Genomic DNA, 22,016 nt, shown 5'->3' with positions numbered 1-22,016 from the left:
GGGAAGCCGAACAAACAATTTCGATTTGATAAGTCCGTGAATGAAGCTTGCTAGTGGTTTGGTTTAAGCTGATTCTTACTCCCATGCTTTCTAGGATTATCGGAATGTAAGCTAATTTTTAGTGGGTGCTGTTATGGACTCGTTGTTGATCCTGAACATGCGTTGTGTGTATGCATAAATCTCTCGGCCTTATGACTCTCAACATGCCACATGAATGCCTCGCACCTTCTTGCTCGGTTAGTGATCTAGTCCAAAGATCGTGAAACAAACTTTCTAGTTGTAGCGTCGTCATGCATATCAATCTAATAGCCTTAGTGCTGAAGTTGTGCTGAAGTTGTGCGCCTACTTAATGCATTAACGCCATTAAACCTTGGGAAAACGAGGAAAATGTTCTCCATTCTCAAGCTGTACAATATTCACATTCAGTCTTCTTTGTTAACATGATGAAAACCGTGGCGTCGATGGTATTTGTCTAGCTTGCTTATGCTATTGTCAATATCCTCATCAAGGCGGCAGCAGCTAAGGCATGAACCTCACACTAGTTGTGGCATACCGATTGATTTTTGCGATGGCCGTCATGGTCCTTCATTTAGAATATATTTTGATATTTAATGTGGGCTTTGTTAATGGTTATTGTAAATATTAATTAGTCTAATAAAGAAAGATAAAAGATTTCATAATTCTAGTTGGATATGGAGCTAGATAGTATGGGTCGAGACAAACCTTATCTATAATGAGGGGAAAGGTTTCAATATCTATAAATAAAGCTCAAGTCCCTCCTCTAAATCTTAATATCCATATAACCTCACATAAAAGGTCGTCAAAATTGAAAGAAAATTATATATTTGGAACCTACACAACGAGACGGGACTTGAGCCGTCTATTTATAGATATTGAAACCTATCCCCTCATTATAGCTAAGGTTTATTTCGGCCCATACTATTCAGCCCCATATCCAACTAGAATTAGGAAATCTTTTATATTTCTTTATTAGACCAATTAATATTTATAATAACAATTAATAAAGCCCACATTGAATATCAAAATATATTTTAATAGATAGACCATGACGGCTATCGTAAAAATCAATCGATATGCCACAACCAGTGTGAAGTTCATGTCGTTGGCTGCTACCGACTTGCTGAGGATATTGATAGCAGCGCAAGCAAGTTGGACAAATACCATCGACGCCATGGCCTTCATTATATTAACAAAGAAGGCTAAATGTGAATATTGTACAGCTTGAGAATAGAGAACCTTTTCCTCGTCTTCTCAAGGTTCAGCGACGTAAATGCATTAAGTAGACGCACAACTTCAGCACAACTTCAGCACTAGGGCTTATAGATTGACATGCATGACGACGCAACAACTAGAAAGTATGTTTCACAGCCTTTGCACTAGACCATTGACCGAGCAAGAAGGTGCGAGGCATGCATGTGGCATGTTGAGAGTCTTGAGGCCGAGAGATATATGCACACATACAACACATGTTCGGGATCAACAGCGAGTCCATAACAACACACTAGAAATCAGCTTACATTCTGATAATCCTAGAAAGCGTGGGACTAAGGGTCATCTTAAACCGGACCACTAGCAAGCTTCATTCATAGACTTATCAAATCGAACCAAATTATTTGTCCGACTTCTTGAGAAAATCATGAATCCTAGTCCACCAAGTGGGGTTTTTCAAAACAATAAAAATTAACCAAATATCTTTACATTCAATGTTGAGTTGAATTCCTCCATAATGAGATCATTACTTGACCATCTCAACAATTAAATGGTTTTTTCATACATCAACGGTTCATATAGCATGCTTTTGTTTGCTTTGGATAACCAGAGAAAAACTTGTCGAATGACTTATGTTGTCGTTCTACGAAAATTAGTCCGTGTAATTTAAGAGATGCAAGGTTTCTTCTACATGATTAAGTCACTGGAATCAAATACAACCTCTGTTACCTTTGCTGGAGTCAATGCCGGAACGGTTGCAGCTAAGCTATCCTTTCCTCCCGAGTTCGATGGAAGGTAAAAATCTTATACAGGAGGTAAACATCTTATTGAAGAAACTTTTGAGACACTAAGAAGCAAGAGGGCAAAGTTTGAAAGCCTCTAAACATGTTTGTGTTCCAACTAATTGAAAGGAAGTGTTATTGCAAATTTCAACTTCAAAAACTGGTGAATTAACAAGAGAATAACTTTTGATTTGCAAAAAAGGATGGTGTTCCGGAGGGAGGGGCAAAGAGAGAGAGGGAGTTCAAATGAATAAATGAAAGAAGGTGGTCCTAAAAGTGAAAACCACACACACAGCAGCAGCAGCAGAGCATACTTATTCTGATTCTCTCTATAGAGATCTAGAGAGAGAGACGGGGAGAAGGGTTGATATGAATGAAGGAAGTCACGGATATATCGTGGCTGTATCTTTATTTGATTCAGTCCTCTCTCATTCTTTCTTCCTTACCATTTCATGTGCTCTGTCTCTCCCTCTTCCGTGTTTATAATTATAGAGGAGTAACTAATGACAGTACCCTCATGCGAATCCTGCCAAGATTGTTCTTTGCGTGTTGTTCACATCCCATCCTCCTTCCCACTCATTCCTTCTCGCTCTTTCATCTTCCTCGCCCCTGTTCTTGTTTCCCTTCAACACTCGTTCTCTGTCCTTTTTGTGTCTCTCCTTCAATGGCGGACCATGGAGATGAACCCCATGTCTTGACCGTGGATGTAAGATTGATCGAGGCGTTGCTCAAGAACTTGTCCTAGAAAGGTACCGCCTTTACCATTCGTTTTTGGGAAAATGCACTCTCTCCGACTCATCCTCGTTTCATCGTCATCTATGATTCTTCAAGTTCAATGAAGATGGAGTTACTGCTAAAGAAGACCATTCATAAAATAAGGGCAGCTACTACAGAATCAAGAAAAGTTATATAAGAACTTAGTTTAAAAAGCTTGATTCTTTGAAATTCAAGTGAGATGTGTTATCTTTATTGAGTTTTCTCTTTTGTTTTGGCTTTATATCACAAGGGATGAATGTCTTAATTGAATTTTGGAAAGACCCTCACTTTTGAAAACCATCATGGCAGAAAGTGAAAATTTCTAAAAGGTTTGTCATTGCCATGTGCATGAACGTGAAGAGTCCAACGTAGAGCGGAACATATCAATTATGTGATAGTACTTGCAAAGATTTGTTCACGCAACAAAATTTTTTTTACAGCTCCTCCACCTACCCAGATTTTATTCCAAACAAAGAATCTTTGCTTATTTCATAACGTGCAAGTACCCCGGAAAACCGAAACCACAGAGTTCAAAAGATCCCATTTTTACGATCGGCTCCTTGTAATTACCGCCGCTGTAAGTGTTCAACCTTGACTAGCAAATGCACTCACTTCCTTGGGAACTTTGACACTTTGACAGGACATTGAGTTCTGAAAAGATGCTTCTTGTGGCTTAACGTCTTTGAATTTGGTATCCATGAATAGCAGCGGTGCCCTCTTTGTGTGGCATTCCGGCTTTATTATTGGAAAGGTCACACATGCGCAAGCTTCACTTCTGCTATTAGACAAATTTTCTTTTCGTTGTAATATATTCTTATTTGTACGTGTATATTGATTCTGCGTTTCGGCATATAACGGGACAACATGGCCAAACATGTCGTGGAAAGTGCTGGTCCAGGGCTTCTTTTGTGGGCTATTTGGGTAAGTGTGGGTTATAGAACTATTATTGCTTGGGCAAAATTTTCGACTATTTTGTTGACTAAAGATCAAGTGAATTGCACGGCATCGATGTTTCAAAATCCGTATCTAGCTAGCTTATCGGTGACCTCGCCAGCATACGTTTCGGCCGTGGCCAACCTTGTCCAGGCCGTGACATTTGTCTTGGCTACTTGTTTTCGGTAGGTATAGGACTTCCCAGTAAATTCAACAACTCTTCAAGATTGACAAAAACATATCCGACTTGGTGTGGTTTTCTTTCGTGTTCATGATGATGGGATCGAACTAAGGTTGGAGAAGCCGAGGCCCAAGACAGTGGCAGGGATAGCGAAGGTAGTGGGAACACTACTTGGAGTTGGCGAGACCATGCTGCCCACCTTCTACAAGGGCGTGGAAGTCCGCCCGTGGTCGACGCATTTGAACTTGTTGCACCACGTGGCAACGACCCAGCAGAGCCAAGGGGATTCGGATGATCGCCTCTTGGGCCCGCTTTTGGCCTTGGCCACCTGCTTCGATGGCGCTTTGTGGCTGTTCATTCAGGTGGGTCTTTTGTTTGATGTATTCATTTTGTCACCTTTGATTTGCTTCACCTCACTTCGTTGTGTGAGATCTCTCTAGCGCGATTCACCTTTTAGGCTTTCCGAGGTTCTTCCGGTTAGCCTGGCAAACATAGGACGTCCAATGACTTGTTTGACGAGCCAAGATGAGCGAGGGGTTCCCGTACCATTACACTGGCACCATGTTGATGTGCTTCACGGGGTCAATCCAAGCAGTGATTTACGCATTGTGCAGAGAGAGAGAGATTGGAGCCAGTGGAAGCTCGGATGGAATATCAAGCTTCTCACCGTATCATACTTGGTACACCTACCAACAAACGCCTTACTCTTTGATATTGCGTGCGGAATGTCGAATTTATCCCCGCTATGTGTCATTACACGATCCGCCGCCCCTTATGTTGGGCGGCCTGGTTTTGCCCGTGGTGTTGTAGGGGATCATCGCTTCCGGGTTGTGCAATGCTGTAATTGCATGGTGCGTGCGGATGAGGGGACCGTTGTTTGTGTTTGTTTTTAATCCTTTGACGCTGGTGGTCGTGGCCTTGGCGGGGTCCATCTTGTTGGACAAAAAATTGCACCTGGGAAGGAATATAGGTTATGCACGTACATCTGAATGTTGCACAAAGAAATTCTTCATTTCACTATATTTATGCTAAAATTTTTCCCTTTATTTTTCATGGCAGTATTTTAGGGGCTAGACTCATAGTCGTAGGTTCTATATACGGTGCTGTGGGGCAAAAGAAAAGATACGGAGAGAGTGAATAAGTCGGTGCCATCAAGCGGTCCCGACGAATCTTCACCGGCCATAGCGACCACAAGTTGATATTTCGTTTTCTAAAATGTATCCGTCTTCCAATCGAAATACCTTCTTTTTCCTCTCATATTATAATGTATAATACCCATTCCAATCAATATCTACCTTCGGTTGTTAGCGATTCCATTGTCATTCTTAAACTCGATAAGTTGTGCTACTGTCATATGTAGCACTAGAGATGGCCAAAATGAACCGTGGGCCCGGAACCGGCCCATTGACCGGCCCATTGACCGGGCCCACGGTTGCGACCCGGAACAGGAACCGGCTCTCAAGGGCCGGCTCCGGCTCCGACCCGATTTTTTTTTTTTTTTTTAAAAGGGAGGAGGCGAGCCGTTAGGCCTAGGAACCGGCAGTTCCGAACCGGAATCGGAACCGGCCCGAACCGACGGTTCCACCTTTTTTAGGAACTGGAACCGCCGGTTCCCGAACCGGAACCGGCCACCACTATGTAGCACCATGTCAAGCCTTGCCAAAAGAATTAAAAAAAAATTCTATTATTTGGATGGTTAAATCTTTAAAAAAAAATGGAGAAGGTAAATGAATGAAAAGGGAAAATTTGAAGTAGTCCAGAGCCGAAGCCAATATACTCTTTATGAGTTGCAGAAGGCAATGCGGTAAGGGGCCGATAAATTTAGGGGGCATGTACGTTTTTTTCTTTTTTTGGGAATGAGAGAGTGTCGGACATCATGTGTTTCAATTGGGTTCGTTTTGTAACCTGAAATTGAACCAAACCGAACCGTTACAATACTTATCTTGTTTTTTATTTTCTCACATTTTATCCAAACTAAAATGAGATCCAATCCGAAAATACTCGAAATTTCAGATTTGGGTCTTTTTGACACCACTACTCTTGAGAGTCGGGGTGTGGACTTTAAGATTTTTGGATAGTTAGATAAGGATATTCGGAGCTTTAGAGGCTTAAGATGATACTCGGTCGGCCTAGAACACTAGGGGCATTTTGACAATTTTGTCCTGGTTTTATTGTTTTTTTTTTTTAAACTCACACGTAATGTAGTGCTTACCGGAATCAAACTTCAGACTTGATTCTCGGCCCTAATCCTTCAATCCCTTTGCGAGTAGGTTTCCATGCATCTTGGCTCCTGGAGATAATTTTAGGCTGGCACTCAATTATATATACTTCGCAGGTGCTGAAAAAACCTGCTGTATAATTTTTGAATTTGTAATAGTTAAGAGTTTGGATAGATGCTGTTCCGCCTCTGCTAAGAGTTTCTAACATAACACGTTTACGAGCTATTACTCCTAAGTACTCTGAAATTATAATATTCTTATGGAATAAAGTTGGATCCAACACGTATCCTTTTGAATGACTCCGTTAGATTAAATAATAAATGACGCATTCATCAAAATTCTTATAATAGTTAGCAGTGATCCCACAAAATTTCATAAACCGATCGGTTATAAGATATAAACTAATTATTACAATGGGTTTATCCTATCATTCAAAGTTATTTTCGAGTAGCGGTTGTCTTAGCTATATTGTAACACCGATGTTTTCTAGAATAATGACCAAAAAGGTCCTTAACTTATTGTTCGGAAGCCAATTAAGTTATCAACCTTTGAATTTGGTCGATTTAGTCCTATATGATAACGATTCGTCAATGCCCGGGAGGGCACAAGCTAAACCCGTCCAGGAGGCTTAGTTATCCATTAACCCGAATTTTTCGGGATCGGATCGCGACATCCACGATTAAAAGGCTACAAATGATTGCAATATCTTTCAACAGATTTAAGCTTTTCAACAAGAACAACAACTCACCTGACTTTTTGGATTTCTTGAATGAATGATTACTCCTCAAGCCTTCATGTTCTTCTCTTCTTATAGACTTCAACGACATTACCGTTGGAGTGTCTTTGGAGAAGCAAAAGAGTTGTTGGAGGCGGACAGGACTTGCTGATTCGAATTAGAGCTGTCCAAATAATTGCTTTCTCTGAATCAAACCATACTTTTCAAAAATAGGTGCATAACTTCTGTTTCACACTGACAGCTTTTGCACGACTCTCACAGGAGCAGGGAACTGTTCCCGATAAGCATCAAAGTTATCCCTTCATGCTTTCCCATCAAGTAACGGCTACTTCAGCCTTTCTTTTAGAAACTTCAGCTTGTTTGGACTAAAAACAGCCCCGCAGACCTGATCTTTCAAACTCCAATATCAAACTATCGGTGACTAGATCTTTTATGATCGTCGGCCAATGTTTTTGTAAAAGCACTTTAGACTTCACGCAATCTTTACCCGATGGTCATTTCATGATTCCTTAGTCATATAGATAAAACATTTGCATACCAAAAGTAAAAAAAAAAAATACCAATGGTAGTTTGAAAATCATCAAAATATTTTAGAAAAAAGTACACTTTTAGTGCCAAAAGTCATGTACGGATATACTTTAGTACTAAAAGTTTCAATCGGATCACTTTAGTGCTATAATGTGCTTTACCTTAAATCAGGGGGAGAAGAAGTTGTCAATTGCATTTTAAGGGAGTATCAGTTAGTGCTGCAAATGATACGTTTAGACTTTTGTCTTTGTTTTATTTGCTATTCCCATGGGACCAAGGGATAGGCATAGGGAATAGTTGTTCTTGATGAATTTTTTTGGTGGATTAACTATCCCATCAAGAGTGGATGGGAATAGAATAGCTTTTCCATTTTATCTAACATGCCGTAAGATATGCTTGCGTTCTTGCTTTTCCCCATATGTAAATATGATCAAAATTTGTTATTACCACAACTCTTTAAGTTAGATTGCTAGAGATCGCTGTGATTAACTTCATAGCATGTGATAAAAGAAAGAAGCCATTGTCAAAGATGAAACTCTCTTTCTATGTCATGTTGGCTTCTTTCTTTTCCTGGTCGAAAAAATGGTGAAACAAAGTGAAACCATTGGTATGGAGCTCCCAAGAAGGCTTTCTTTTTTTATTCTGAAGGCAACAATTAGGATGTCGGATAGAATGAAAACTTTGTTCCTCTGTATTCCAAATGTAGGAAAGTTGTTGGTCATACTTGTGCTATTGCAAGAGTGGAGCAGATCTTTTGATTCGCAGTTTGTCTTGTTGAATTAGGGGATTTACCAAAAACAGGTCCAGATTATTCTTTTATCATCACAAGAAACAATGATGCTTGCAGTTATTCAAAAATACCTCCAAGTATGTCATTGACTGAATTAAAGGAACCTAAATGCTGCAACTGGGTTGCAGATGGATGCTGGTTCTTGTGTTCCAGTAAGTTTTTTCTTCTGTAGTATAGCTGGATCATTTGTTGTTCATCTATCTATGTTGATATGCCTTGAAAAATTAATGATGATTGTGTGACAATACACAATGATGTTGTATAATCCAAACAATAGTTGCTTGGCATTCCAACTAAACAAGTACTTACTCGGCAGATGAAAAGGCCAAACATTTCTAAAGCACTTGTTTTATATGTGATACACTATGCTGCAATTTTAGACTGATTTTCATTCCGTTGATGACTCTCTTGATAAAAGAGAGATTTCATAGGCAATAATTCCATTTCTATATTGACTTTAACAACTTCCCTTTTTCAAATTTATCTTGCTTTTGCTGTTAATAAAGCTCTGAAGTAGCAAATACAATTTGTTTTTCGATTTTTTGCATGATTAAGTACTTAGAACCGAAAACTTGCAAAAGAGAGGTTTCGGATTGTAAATATGTGCTTTCTGTGTAACCACATTTGAGTCAGAGTACCGCAATGGAGTGAGACAACTAGGGGAATGCTACATTGTGACTTTTAAGCATTCATTGGGCTGAGGCTTCTTGAACTCTAAGTTTTGAAATGAATTTGTTTTCTGTTTGATAAATAGACGAGATTGATACTTGCTGCTACCCCCCTATCAAATTTTTGGCTAATGTAGAGGGAGAAAAGTTTAAGGGCTTTTTATAATCTAGAGTGTAATTTCTTTGAGTAGTATTTGGGTTATCATAAAGGGATATATTGCTGGAGATAGGGGTTACCATGGGCTAGGCCACGTGGGCTTTAGCAAAAAAAAGTGGTCCAGCCTGAACATCAGTCTGAGACTTTCAATGGAGGCCCTGACCAACCCTATATCTGGCAAGTCACTAATTTCAAATCTTTTTAGTTCTAAGGATTATTTGCTGAAAAGCAAAGTTGCTCTATGCAAGAATCTATAATGTCAGGTGATTAATTGTAACCTTGTAGGACCTCTATCATATATAGGCTGAGTTTTCTCAAAAGTATAAACTTGAGCATTACTGGTTTCCTTGTATAAATGCATTTTATGGTCTTTTCTTACTAAGATCAACTGCTTGACTTGATTGAAACTTTTTTCCAAGATCAAGTGGATTTGGAAATTTAACATGTAAATTTTTGAGTTGAATTACTTTGCTCTTCACGTAGTTAGCTCTATGACATAGTTTGAATATGAGTTGGAAGTTAATGCTCTCCACAACCTTGGTAGTTATAGAGGGAGTGGCGGTAAGAAAGCTGCTATAACCCAGAGGGCTGCTCTTTCTTCTGTAAGTAGTAGGATAGTCTATTGATGTTTTGACAAGTTCTGTAACCTACATTGGTTGAGCCAAAGGTATTGCGAGTCAAACCCTATCAGTCTGCTGTAACCCACATGTAATCCACATTGACTACGCCTCCATCATTGAGCTTTGACAAGAGAAAGAGATCTCGACACATCGAGGTACAGCACGGAAGAGAGAGAGAGAGAGAGAGAGATTAATATCCAGTGTTCTTTTTTTCTAAAGCGTGGTAGGTGGATTTTCTCTTTTCGGGCGGTTTCTTATGTTGGTTCTTCGATGGAGAAAAACCTCTAGTAAGCTAAAGTAGGCAAACTCGAAGAACGAGATACAAGCAAGTGCAGTCGTAGGCAGCCTTGATTCTCTTGCTCACTCTCCAATGGAAGGACCTGGAGGAGCATTTAGATGGCATTCAGAGGTCGCTCAAGTGCTGCTCCAAGGTACTCAACAAGGGTGAGAAGTCGCCCACGAAGTCGCATTGCGGGAGGATAGACTGCACTCTTTGTGGCAAAGGGTCGAGAAGGTCTGGAGGAAGACAAGTAACTAGAGGTTAGTGGAAAAAGCGGCTTGTGAAATGCAGGGATGAACATAAGAAGGAAGAGACTCAATTGTTTCTAATGCGCGATGCACTTAACAAGTGTATTTTGCTAATCAGGGACAAGGAGAAGGAGTTGAGTCCTCTGATGCAGTCATATAAGGAATGTAGCAAGGATTATGATACAAAGGAGGGGGACGTAGAGGCGTTGCGAAAGAATTGGACTTGAAGGAGAAGAAAGTCGCTTGGTGTAGAGCTTGCTCGAGGAAAATGTTCAGGAACTAGATTTGAAGGAGAAGTTAGGGTTGGTGAAACGTTCTCTTGATGAGTGCTCTAGGGCGGTTGAATTCACTAGGGAGGAATTGAGTATGGTAGATAGTCTATTTGATGTCAGATTTGAGGCAACTGACAAGAATGAGAAGAGGTTGAGAGTTTTATAGCGCACCGGGACAAGGAGGTTGTAATAGGAGAATTGCAATCTCTTGAAGATAAGATTAAAGGATTGTCCGGTTGAACTGAAAGTAAAGGAGGAGGAAATTTGGGAATCAGTAAATCCATTGACGAGCTGTCCAAGGAGCTTGAATCTAAAGAGAGGCAAGTTGATTCCCTCGATATATCGATTGAGGAGCACAGAGAGGAACTCAAATCCAAGGAAAAGGAGTTTGAGGAAATAAACAGGTTTATCTATGGGCGGTTAACAGCACTGATATTAAAGACAAGGAATTGGGATCTATTGATATATCTATTGGATAGTTTTCGAATAGATGTTTCAATTGACCTCAATTCCCTATCATTTTAAGTAAGTGCCGTCAATCACTTATTGATCAACCTATTGATTTCCTCAAAGTCCTGTTCCTTCGATTTAAGTCCCTCTTTTGTGCTTCTCAATTGGATATTGATGGAATCAAATTAAATCTCTTTAGATTTAAGCTCCTTGGACCACCACTTTTCGATGGATTTACGGATTCCCTAGAGTTCCACCTCCTTCACTTTAAGTTCAACCTGACAGTTCTTTATCTTATCTTTGAGGGACTGCTATTCTTCGGTGATGACTTCCTTATCCCACTATTTGATCGTGCATGCTAAAACTCTGAACCTCTTCTCACTCTCCTAGGGTGCCTCAAATCTGTCATCAAGCGGACTCTACACCATACTCAATTCCTCCCTTGTCAATTAAACTGCCTTAGAGCACTGATCAAGACAACAATTCATTGAACCCAACTTCTCTACTTTCGAATCAAGTTTTTGAACAATTTCCTCGAGCAAACTCTGCATTGAAGTGACTTTCTTATTCTTCGAGTCCAATTCTTGTTGCAGCATCTCCACCTCCTCCTTCTTTGGATCATAATCCCCGCGGCATTCCCAGTTGACTATATCAGAGAATGCAACTCCTTCTTCTTGTCACTAATTAGTAAGACACACTGGTGAAGCGCGTCATGCGTTAGAACCAATTAACTCTTCCTATGGACCTCCTCCTCGCATTCCTCGACCCTCCACCACACGAGTGTCCCCTATCCTCCCGCAACACAACTTCTTAGGTAGCATCTCACTCTTGTTAAGCGCCTCGGAGAGGAACTCGAGAAACCTCTAGATACCATCTAAGTCCTATGATTGCACTTGCTCTTACACCTTGAAGAAGTTCTCTTCTTTGACTTCGCCTACTTCAGCTCGCTGGAGATCTTCTCCATCGAAGCACCAACAATAGAAACCACAAAAAAAACCCACCTATAGACCAGAGTTTTGAAAGAGCGTAACGTAGAAGTCCCATGACGAAGATTTGAGGACAAACCTAGCAATTGGTCCAAGAACTAAGTGGGCATTGAGGAAATACAGATGATGATGATGATTTGGATAGAGAGGGAGAGAGTTTTTCTCTTGGCAATAGGAAAAAAAAAAGATATAAAGTGTCCGTCTATTGGCATTTTCAGGAGCTCGGTAGAGTGTGCCATAAGTTGCTGGTATTATATAAACGTCTGTTGTCGCTGCAAAATTGGTAGTAGATGCCATGGAAGGAATTTACCCCAGGATTCAGGGAATATATATGGGTTATCAGGTATTGGGGTGATTAGAAGGAGTTGTATCTTCCTCTTGGAGAATTTTGTATGATCTTCGGGAGAGATTGAGCCCCAGGATAGGGAAGCTACAATGAAACTGGCTTTTGAACAGAAAGGGAAGCTAAAATTTCTACCATCAACTGAGCATCCTTTGGAGGTCTCGGTTTTTGAAGCTCTCAGTGGCATATAACCTAGCTTCTACCTTTGATCCGAGTGAAATTTAAGATCTTGTGAATACAGTGTCCCAATTTCAAGTACTACAGGAACTCCACCAGGTCCTTGGTACTTCAGCAGTTCTACCTGGTAAGTGGACATGCAGCTATTAATGCCTGGTTTTTGCAGTGTTATTCATGTCGATTTAATGCTTGTCTCCTTATGCAAACAAGTTTTGAAACATGATGATGGCTCTCTATATTGACGTGTGCGAGATGAGATAATCCCATGTTCTTTCCTTATATTCAGTGTCGATACTGCACCGATCATTAATTTGATACATTGAAAAATCTTGGGGATGCTAATTACTGCTTTCGGCTTTAGTTTCAACTTTTCACCGAATCAAATTAAATCATTGACCGGAGACTTTTGTCTTTCTGTTTTCAATTGCCCATTTCGAACTGAAGCACCTTGTGGCTGGTAATTAGGAGGTCACTGCCATGCTAAAAAGTTGTGACTTAGCATTGTTTTTGGAGCTGTGACCAAGAGATGTGCATGCATTATATTTACAACTCTGTATCATCAACCATTAGTCTGCGGTTACATGCTCTACAAGGTTTCATGGTGCAAAATCGATAATGTGCTGCTTCATGTTTCTGGCCGATGAACTCACTGTTGTTCTGAATTACGTATTTATGTTTCTTGCTTGTATCATTTCTCTTTCTTAATCAATTCTGAACATATTTGATGAATGGCTTTTTGGAATAACTCGGTTTGATTTTCATTCTAGTAATGCAATCATGAGCATCCACCTCTAAGTCATATTAGGCTGGCTATGAGAATAGTTGAGTAGAGTCCTATTTCGGTGTTATGCTATATCCCCCATGTTTGCTACCTGCTCCTTATTTGCTCACTGTGGTTCCCCTGCAGAAACTTTTCATAAGCTTGGATGGAGAGCTTGCTTGTATTATTTATGGACAGCCAGAGAAGTTACATTCTCGAAGGTCTTCATCCATTGGTAGCATCATTTCAGCTATTCAATTTGTTGTGAAAAACAGATTTGAGGGTCTTGAAGGAATAAAGAATAAGGTAACTACTGCCAAGCATATTCAGCTGTCTTTGAAATGGAACATCTCCTTTTTTATTGAGTGCAGCTTTTTTTTTTTTTTTTTAAGAAAGATTTCCATTTAACTAGATAAAGGTTGAGAATACATACTTGTAGTTTCTAAGTAAAGCAAATCCCAAAAGGCTTGGGAATACATGTAGTTTGGGTTGCGATTCTCTACATCATGAGCACGAAATCACAGATTTACATGTTTGTATATAGAAATTGTTCGGTTAGAAGCTACGTGTTCATAAGAATGGGACTGAACCTATTCTCATAATTTTTTTCAACGATGAGATGGTGACATGATCTGACTATGACACAGGTCACACATAATATCAATTCTCTGTGTCTTTTACCATTGATAGTACTCTGTTATGGTTGTGTTTTGTCAAATTGATTCTACATAATTTAACCTGCAAATGACTAACTACATGTTTAAACTTGGTTGGCTACTCAAATTTGTAGAATATCTTAGCATAGTATTATTTATCCTCACTTGTAGAAGGCTCACAATTATGTATGTACAGGGGTGAGACTAGGAGTCAGCATCGCTGAGGCGAGGAGCTGTCGAGATCGAGCTTGAGATGGAAACCCAGTGAATCAGCCATGTAGATATAAGTCCAGTGTTTCCATGAAGGTGTGACAAGCTTGACTGCTTGTGAGAACCGATGAGGCAATGTGATGACTTGTGATACGAATATGAGTAGTACATCAAATAGGTATCTGAAACTACCATGTAAACTCTTTTATGACTCAGAGCTTCGATGGACGGATGAAATAAACTACTTTTAATATTGTGTCAAGGATGTCGATTTTCATTTTGTTCAAGCAAGGAAGATTAGCTAAACCATCTAGTGAGCAGAAGAATTTGATTGCACAAATCAATTAAGATGGAGGAATTGGTTGCAAAATGTAAACACTGAAGAATAAAATCACATGCTAAAACTAAGAGTAGACTTGGGGCAATTTGGACAATAACTTTGTAGAAAACTAGTTCAATTGAGAATGTCTCTCCTTATTTTGTTTTTTTTTCGTTTGTACTATAAATCCACAACTGCCTTATACTTCACAACTTCATATTGGATGTGACCGGCCCTCCCTCTGGATGTCTACAGTGTTACTATTTTAGGACAAGGGTATGTGTTTATGCGGGTCACTCAAACAAAATGCGCATGTGCATTGGTTCCATCCCAAATCTTAAACGAGAGGGGCGCCTCACACCATACGCCCCGTGCATAACCTGATCCCTGAGTTCCCTCATTGACTGGACAAGTCAGTTAATGGAGCCAACCATATTTCAAAAGAAACAATTTAAGGAAAAAATTGCCAAAATGAATCCCGGGTCAGGTGTGTGTTGGGTTAGATATGGGTAGTCAAAATTACATTGCATATAGAATGGGTCAAAATGCAATTAAAGTATGAATTTGGGTCTAATTATTTTCGACCCGACCCACCGGTTTCATAGGCCTAAATGCGAAAAATGCCTTTTATTGGTTAAGATCAGGGTGTCACAATAATTGGCGGAATAAATGAGCTCGTGTTTAATTTTGTGGGGTTTTTGTGGTGTCCCCGACCTGACCCTTGTGCCCGTGTTCGAAGTTGTAAGCTTCTTTAGGGCCCTTGGTCTCTTGAATCCCTCCAAGAGCACTACGGCTTTGTGTCGTTTATAAACCGAGACCGTATGAGGACCGTAAAGTCGCGATGTTGCGGGGGAGGACATGTGGTGTCCCAGATACACCATCCTCATAAACAACCCTTAATCATTTTTTATCTTATTAACGATCATACACGGAAGCGATTACATATTAGGTTTCGATTAGTTAAGATTCTAGAGGGAACACTTATTATTAATAATATGCTTCGTCTGTTCATATCATTTACATCATACTACATTGATTTACAACATATATGTGCATCATAAACTTTCACATACATGGCTTCATCTAGATTCTCTACTTTGGGATAGTAAAATGCCCCAAAAAGTTGCTATTGGGCTTCAAAAAGTCGTCCAAGCTACCTGGTCGCCTAGGGTGCATGCCATCCTTCTTCATGTTGCCACTTTTTCATCAAAAGATTCCACCTTTACGTTGCCTTTTTAATCCACATACAGCAATCCTCCATCCGAAAAGCCCGGTGGACTTGCGGTATCGGAAAAGGGCCCTATGAGGTTGCCGTTTGAAATAAGGTACCATGCAATAAACTTATAAGGTACACAATCGGGCAAACCTTCGTCTACCCAAATGGTAGTCAAGCAGCGCCTAAGGTTTACTTCATGTTCCAAATCTATGACATCAACACAAACAACTTCCATGGGCATAACTATAACAAAATGAGAAGGTGGCAGACTAGCCATTATCTACAAATCTGAAAATTTAATAGTGAGATACAACTATCTCAATAAGCAAGTATGAGATACAACTATCTCATAGGACGCAAGCTAAAACACAATTCATAATGCGAGCAACTATAACATGTACGAACCGTTTCCGGTTCCATATTAAATTCACATGGCATCTCTACTTTTCATATCGTATTGTGCACATTTAAAGGCCCTCTCACCCTTGCTGATGAGGCATATCATATTCATATAGTCTTACTACTAAGTAGCAAGATCAAAGAGAGCATGCAGCCATGTAACTTTTCAAGCAAGCATTAGAATCGCAAAAGTTTCACGTCCTAGATAGAGATTAAATATTACTTCAAGTAGATGGACATAAGAAAAATAAAAAGGAATAGCTAATTGTGTCACATGTGTGGTGCGGTGGCTCCGGAGGTGGTTCGGCGGCGGTGGCTTGCGGCGGTGAAGGCGGCCTAGAGAGAGAAGAGAGTGGGTGAGATAGAGAGGTGGCCGAATGAGGGTGAGGAAAAAGGGTGAGAATGAAATAGGCTTGGGTCTATTTATAGTGGAAATTTTCATTTATTTAATTTGTCTTTAGTTACTTAATAGTTAAGTCTAATTGTTACATGATGAGGTGTCATGGTTTTGTCGATGTCCTCAACCTAGCTCCTTAGTCTTTAGGACCTAATATGCCACTTGTCCCTTAATTAATTTTCTATTTCAATTTAATCATTAATCCCTAATGATTACTAGTCCATATGTCAAATGTCTAAACCTTCCCCCTAGCAATTCTAAAAGGCTAGCTTCTTAGGTTTGCTTATGTGTCATTCCATTAAACTTTCCACCTAGTTATTATTCTAAAAGGCTAGCTTCTTAGGTTTGCTTATATAAACTAGCAAATGGCAAGAGAACCTGAACCTGCCACCCAAAAAACACCTAAAAACAAACGCACGATAGTACAAAAAACCCAAAAAAGCGCATAAAAACAGACACAAAAAACCACCACAATTCCTAGACCAATACACAAATACAAAGGGAAAACGATTTGCAAAAGAAAAAAAATTTTAAAGGATCATTTTTGCCCATTTATTTAATTTTTTGCCACACGTCTTCAAGCATTAATTTCCCTCGTGATTATCAAATAGTAGGCTAGGTACTAGATATGCCTACAAGGCATGTTTCTAGAATAATTTTTATATTACATTTCTATTACATTTCTCGCTCTGAAAGTTCATGCCTATCTAGGGTATTTTTTTTCTTTTCATTTTTATTTTTCTCATTTATGTCCAATAATTAATAAGGTATTAATTTCTTTTATATTTTCTAAACAAATCATTGGCATAGAACATTCTATAGATGCTCTTAGAATTTGCCATATAGCTAGTCTACGATAACCTAAGATCCTAGCCTATTTTTCTTGCTCTCCAAGCCAAAAATTAGACATTTTTATTTTTGTTTATCCTAGATTACTTTTCTTGTTTCTCAAGCCAAAATTATATTTTTATTTTTATTTTATTTGTCTTAAATGTTTGACTTGTTCTCCAAGTCAAACTTGTCTCATTCACTTTCCACATGTCATGCTCTTATTCCTACTTGTTTTCTAAGCCTATTTTATCTCTATGTGCTAACTTGCTCTCTAGGCCAATTTTATTTATCTTGCTTGAGAATATTCTAGATGCCATTTCTTGTTCCTCAAGCCAATCATATAGAAAATTTCACAATTTATTTTATCTATCAATAATTGATGAGATTGTGGTACCACGTGTCTCATTTTTAAGTAGTCCGTTTAGCTATTCTATAATCCTATAATATTTAGGCCTTAATAATGACATATTTTCATTTATAAAACCTCACCTCTCTTTCCCTATAGCTTTCATGCCTACCTTATAGAAAATTTTACTTGTCTTATTTTACTTTTTGGACTAAAAATAGAAATGTAATGTGTAAATCTTGGTATGCTAGGTGTCACTTCAACCGAGAGGGTCCTTTGGCCTCTCTTCTTATTCTATGGATTCCAATCATAACTAATGCTAATGGCACTTTGGGCATTCTATTTACATGGATAAGGTCGTCTAATATTAGAAAATGCCGCTTATCAACTATCGGGACATCTAAGTAATTCCTCTATTTTGGGCACCTAACAAGCTAATGGTGGGACCGACTTTTCTACCAAGCAAAATTGGCTTACATGTAAACGCATCTAGAGGCGCCGCTCAATCTATGGTTTGACACACTCTAACACGTGTCTAGTTGCTTATCGAGTTGAGAACCTCCCAAATTTATCATGATTTAGAGTTGGAATCACCCATTCCTAAACCGGGAACATAATAGAACACTATCGAGCTCACCTCTCATGACCAATCAAAATTGATGTAGGATTGGTTCATCTCAATCTGTAGTCCTCCAATAGCACGTCACGCAGTCCAAGGTGATCAGTCCTTGACTAGTGCATGGCTAGTATGGGGTTCTAATACGAATCGACCCTCGTCAAATCCATGGCTAGTTTAATTGTCGATCGCTGTCAGCTCTTAAATCGTTCCACGAATCAATCCCTAGTTGACTACATGGCGATCCTATGGTCGTTTCGTAGCTAGACGAGGTCGATTATAATTGATCCATGCTTGATTTAAGATCGCCACACAGTCGACTCTCAATCCATAGCATAGCCAATTGATATACTAGGCCATGATCTATATCGAAGGTGATCTCTCTTCTTTGGTGGCCTATCTCAACCCTTGGCTACTATCAATAACTAGTCCAAACCCTACGCTTGAACTGGCCCTACGTTTTGGGGAGTCATAGTTTTAGTTTGTTCCTCATGTAGTCAAGTCTAGGTCTTGCGTAGAAGTCACGTGTCAGAGGTTAGGTTATGAAAATGATGAGGCATTTGAGGATGATACTAGACGGATAGGATTTGACTCTCAATAGACTTGGAGGTCATTCAAATGCGCTTGATGACAGTTATTATTTAGTGAGTTTATGCTATTCAAATTATTAAGACATGCTTGTTATTTTATGAGATTGTGTTTTTCACTAACTGAAAGCACCTACCAGTTCTCTCTCAGCTCATTTCTCCTTTCCCGTGTTCACTTTGGCGCACCGACCTTGCGACCTCTAAACCCCAAAGACAACCGACCATGCGACCGCCCAACCAGACCAGTCTCCGGCAACCACTCTCGAATTTAGTTAATATCATTCGATGGCTATTTGGTCGATCATTTAAGGCGAGTGCGCAATTTCCCGACTTGGGTCTGTTCGAACTTGGGTTTCTCTTTTTTTTATGGAAAAAGTGGCAAAGAACTTTGGTGTCTCCCCCTCTATCGATCCTCCCAATCTAGGGTTCTCGATTTCTTGGTGAGCTCATGATTTAAAATTAGTGTAATTATATGTACTTCAGCTGACCCTCATTTCAATTTCTTGTGGTTTTGACTTTCCCTTTTTGGGTGCCCGGCCGGTTAGTTCTGCTTCGCATTAGTTTACTCGATTACGGAAAGCACACTCAGGAAATCATAATGTTCATTTGGACGTGCCTTGATCATAATTTTTATTTGGATGTGACTTGATCACCCCGTTGAGTGGGGATCTCGAACAGAAGGTTCTGGAACGAGCATCAAATAATTTCTCTTCTTGCAGCGCCCCCCACAATGGACACCACATTAGGCTAATTAATTAAAAGATACAACATGTGGTCGGAGAGGATCTTGCTGAATTCCATTTCGTCATTTCTAGCTATGGAACTCATAAATTGTTTCTCTTTGTCATACCATATTTCAGCAGCAACATGCCACATTACAATACTGCTGCCATGATTAGCCTTGGTGAATACACTGGTTGACACCTCAATTTTGAGAACCCATTTAGTTATTTATTACATAAGAAAATGAAGGATCCACCCCGACTCCTAAACAAAAAGATTGACACCAGGTAATTTGCATTTAGACAGTAGGGACATCAAGGGAAAACAGGGACTTTGTTGCGACACAATATTCTAATATTGTGGACCGGCCAGAGGAAGAAGAGAGGAAAAAAAGAAAGAAAAGAGTGGTTTTATCAAAGTTCCTGACAATTAACAGAAAAATTACCTAGTCAAATGGATAAAATTACAATCTTCGATTTTGTTGTTGTGCGAATCGTATAAACCTTAGGTGTAATTTAGTCAATTTGGGGTCGGACACCAAATTTAAAAGTTCTTTTTATAGTAGCATAGTTTGTTATGTGCGATTTTATTTAGATCTATATTTCTAGTTTATTCCAGAGTTGTCCAGGGTATTGGGACTATATTTCTGTTATATTCTGTTATACAGTAATTACTATGAAAATTTTAGTTTGGTTTCTGTTTTTGGGCTTTAACGAGTGTATATGAGCATACATAGTCAATCTTTATTTATTACTTAGGCTCGGTTTGTTTAGCGAAAATTGAATGACTCGAAAAATGTTTACAAAAATGAGTGAACGGAAAAAAAAATTCACCATCAACTAATCATATTAAGCAGTATAAGCGATCATTTCTAGAAAAATATTTTTTAAATATTTTTTTTTCATAAAATAAATGTAGCCTTAGTTTCACTTTTCTCCATTTCCATTGCATAGCTTTGGCATTTCCTTTTCTTTTTCAAATTGACTTTGTATTTCAAATTTCTCTTTTTGCTTTTTGTGGAACCTATGTTCAATAAACTTCCACATATTTGCTTTAAATTTCTGAGTTATATAGCATACACCATACAATTACATGAGACGACAATTCGCTATATTTTTAATAATGCAATCAATTTTCCTTAGTGAGATGAATAAGTAAATGACATTGATGTGATTAGTTACATAAAATCTTTCGGACTTATATTGACTTCATCTTCATAAATATCGTATATAATCCACATTAACGAATTAGTGTGATTGTATTTGTTCAATTCAATCCTTGAGTCAATCTAATTTTGCCTTTTCTAAAATAAACATAATGAATTCGAGTGGGAGCAAAAGAACTCGAAAGTGAAGTTGACTCCTACATTGATCACGAAGATGGTATGGACTTCCTACTTCTATCATTACTTTTAGAATGTCCATAGCTTCACAATTGGTCATTCTTTAGTAATACGCTAACATTTATAATTGTGATCCGAATCTTAACAAATTAAACTATGGAGAAAAACAATGTGTTTAACTATATTATAGTCTAACATCAATACAATATTTTTGTTTATCTTATTATCCATTTTTCAAGTGGCTTGTTGTTTCGCTTGTAAGGTGGGGTGTCAAACTGATCTCTCTTCGTTCGAGTCTCATATTCATGAAATCTCTCTCTATCTTATAGCCAAATTTTTGGAGTTGAATATTCTGGCATGCTTATTGGAACAAAGGCTATAAGTTTTACATTTGACACTATTGGTGAAAAAAAAAAAACACTTCTATTAGATTAAATCAGGCAATGACTACTGCTAAAAATGATTTTCACAATAAAATCCGATACCAAGCATATGGCAATAACGATTTATCTAAACACCGATATATCATAAGTATGCTTGAAATAGTTGGGCTAAGAATAGTTGCTTGTCACATATATGCAAATATTTCATTTGAACAAGATAATATCTTTTTGTTCGGAGACCACATGTGTCAAGATGAAACCTTTTTGTTCAGAGATCATTTTGGGCATTCGATCATCTAAAAAGAAAAAATCGAAACATGAGCCACATTAGGAATCTCTTTGATAAATGCTTTTAGATGGATTTGACCTAGGATGAACATATCCATGGCAGAAAAGACTGTGAAAAGTGCTGGCTTGTACTAGTTTTTACGAGCAATTCATCACAAAATAAACACATCAGTAAAAATACCTGCAGAGAAATTCAGTCATTAAGTCAAATTACAAAACATGATCTTGGCATGTACATTAGAACCTAATCCAACGGAAAAACTAAGATCAAGTCCTACGGCATTACAGTGAAACTACTAAACGTCCGAATCAAGTGCATATTGACAAGTATGATCCCATCATTCTTGATCGGATGATTATGGTTGGTCTCTCCTACCTCGGCCTTGGCCACTTGAAGAACCCAATTGAGCAATTCGGGCGAGCAATCCAAGCAGACCCCTATACGCTTGTCCAACTGATCTCGACACTGATTCAACAGTGCTTGCAACATTATAGAATGCAAGAAGTTCACGGGGATCTCACAACGTTCTCTTTCTTCGTCAATGTACACTGTGAAGCATCCTTTTCTTGCTAGCTTCTTGCCCATT

The 22,016-nt window shown here is 38.9% G+C and overlaps 1 pseudogene; it reads left to right on the top strand.

The window, feature by feature from the left end:
* Positions 1-3,632: 3,632 nt before the first annotated feature.
* On the top strand, positions 3,633-10,566 carry LOC125315251 (annotated as a pseudogene).
* Positions 10,567-22,016: the final 11,450 nt, after the last annotated feature.

This window comes from Rhodamnia argentea, chromosome 5 (assembly GCF_020921035.1).
Source record: "Rhodamnia argentea isolate NSW1041297 chromosome 5, ASM2092103v1, whole genome shotgun sequence".
Taxonomy (NCBI): domain Eukaryota; kingdom Viridiplantae; phylum Streptophyta; class Magnoliopsida; order Myrtales; family Myrtaceae; genus Rhodamnia; species Rhodamnia argentea.
This window is presented reverse-complemented; position numbering and strand designations above follow the sequence as displayed.